The 2500-nt window shown below is 44.4% G+C and overlaps 1 protein-coding gene across 1 annotated transcript in view; it reads left to right on the top strand.

The window, feature by feature from the left end:
- Positions 1 to 2500, top strand: part of ttc7a (tetratricopeptide repeat domain 7A) — a 42290-nt gene that overhangs the window by 21880 nt on the left and 17910 nt on the right.

The following is a 2500-nucleotide window of genomic DNA, read 5'->3' as shown; positions in this document are numbered from 1 at the left end:
TTGTTGTCTCGGCTGAAAAAGACTCAGAAGCTTAGTCATATGTCACAAAAATTTCTAACAAGAATCCAGCTTGAAATGAAATAATGGAAGGCGGGTCAGCAGCAGCACAGAGCCCGAATGTTGGCATTATCTCACGTGACAGTCGTCCCGATCAAACAAACATTCATCAGCTGTGGAGGAAGCTCCGTCGCATCACACGTGGATAACTTGAACTACCCGGGCCAATTTATTTCAACCATAATATCGAAGCGCGTTGCATCATCTTTCTGATGTGTTTTCTCTCAGCATTTCATAACACAGCCATTTGAGGTCAGTGTTGGCCTCCACGGTCCCGGTACAGACAGATGGGGTGCATCCATACATCAGGAGCGAGGGGAACAAATGAAACAAATGAAGGGAAGGGAGAATGTAAGAGCCCGACAGGAAGGAGAAGAAAACACAGAGACAGAGTGGGTGGGTACAGGAAAAGACGATGGCTTTATAATTACTGATTGCTGATCAGCGCTGTAATGACAACTGGAAGATGAAATATGTGCTGCCTCTTGTCTAAATCACAACCACACACACACACACACACACACACACACACACACACCACACACACACACACACACACACACCTCCTCCATGGAGACACTTGACTGCTTTGACCCATTTAAGAGCTCTTTTCCCGGGCTCAGCCAATCACGTCGCTCTCGGCGCCAGGAATCCCCATCGCCCCGGTAACCATGAGGTCATATGGGTAGAGCAGGCAGCATCAGTTGTTGTTCCCAAACTGTTGTTATGGAGCGGCCGAGAGACATTTAGCCAGTGAGTAAGAGAGAGAGATACAGATCTATAAACCGGTTGGTCACTGGGCGGAACAGCTGAATTAAATGAATTCTTACTGGATGTTCATTTACTGTATTACCCCTAAGCTTCATTGATCTATGTTTCTAATTTTACTGGCCTGTTATGCTGGTAAAACATATTTGCTCTGAGCCAGTTGAATGCTAAAGAGAGACACAGAGTGGAGTTCTGCACAGGCTTGAAATATTAGCCTTAGCCTGACCTGGCCCAATTCATTTGGGCCCAGCTGGCCTGGGACAAACGGCTAACACACTTTTTCATCCTCTCAAAGCACTGGTTTGAGTGTAGCAGTGTCTGCTGCTTCACCTAACTGTGAATGTTACTGGAAACATCATATTGTGTAGTATTTAATATCAAGCAGCTGTCATGAACATCCCTCCTCACTGATACATTTCATAACGCTTGTGCTAATCAACATTTTTTTCAATATTAAAATGGATTAAATAACTGTGTAATGTGAAAGGTGTCACTCAGGAGTGACAAGTCGACGCAGAATAATCATTGGACTTTGCGGTTCTCCTCAGCTCTGCAGCGTATTTCAGCATCTTTTAGCTAGTTGCTGGAGGCCTATTTCCATTTCATTGAATGTAATGAATAATAGATGTATTGTCTTATCTAATTTTTACCTTTATTCAGTCCAAGCAGCCTCATTTCCAGGTGGAGCAGGAGGGAATAAACCATTTGCGCACTACGTGCCCGGCTACAAGCACCAAACAGAGAAAGTTAGCGACTGACTCTTTAGCTGCTAATTGCTCCTCTGTGCTCGCTAGCTAGATACAGTATGTCCCTCAGGAGTTGGTGGAGACAATAAAGAGAGTAAATATTTGACTTTCATTCCTTAGGTGACCAGAAGCACAAGTCTAATTAGCTCTAATGTTGCCACGGGTCTGCTGCATGTGGAAATGGGCAAATGTTTGCTAACACATTAGCCATTCGCAATTAATGCAGCTTTTATCAACCAAAAACTGAGCCGCAACTTTGCCTTGATTCGAGAAGAACACTATTCAATAGTAGCACTGAACAATAGTTAGTCAAATATTTGTTAGCTCGCTATTTTGAATGGGGAGTCGGTAAAAAAACAAACATTCTTCACGCTCTCCATGGCACACAGTCCACGTTGTTAGCTAGCTAGCAAGTTGTGACCTGTTGGTTTGGCGACACGTTCGTGTAAAGCGGGGAACTACTTTGCTGCAAAGATTCGTCTCTGCAGAGAACAGTAAACCACACTGTGGTGGCTCGCATAGAAGCCAACGCACACATCTACCAAATCTCCACGACGCATCGTACGGCCCTCATTTGTTGATCAACTTCCGGTTGGAGGCACGTTTGAAACTGACTTGATAATAGTACCCCCAAAATCCATACTAAAGGACAAAAAGTAGTTTACGTGACTTAACATTTTATTACAAACAATATTTTAGCCCTAATCCACCTGAAACCCGCAACATGCACATGAAAATGAATCCTAACTTAAGGCCAGAATATATCAACACCCTCGGGAACCGTCGGGCTGAGGCCGAGTTGCAGACCTCAGAGTCGGAGAATGAGAGATGGAGACGGAGAGATGGACGGAGAGAGAGAGAGAGAGAGCGAGAGAGGTAGTGAAAGGAGGTGTGTTTTCTCAGTAACAAGCTCACTGAATATCATTTGC

The sequence above is a fragment of the Cebidichthys violaceus genome, unplaced genomic scaffold (genome assembly GCF_023349555.1).
Source record: "Cebidichthys violaceus isolate CVI_PGR_0920_01 unplaced genomic scaffold, fCebVio1.0.p SCAF_190, whole genome shotgun sequence".
Taxonomy (NCBI): Eukaryota; Metazoa; Chordata; class Actinopteri; order Perciformes; family Stichaeidae; genus Cebidichthys; species Cebidichthys violaceus.
This window is presented reverse-complemented; position numbering and strand designations above follow the sequence as displayed.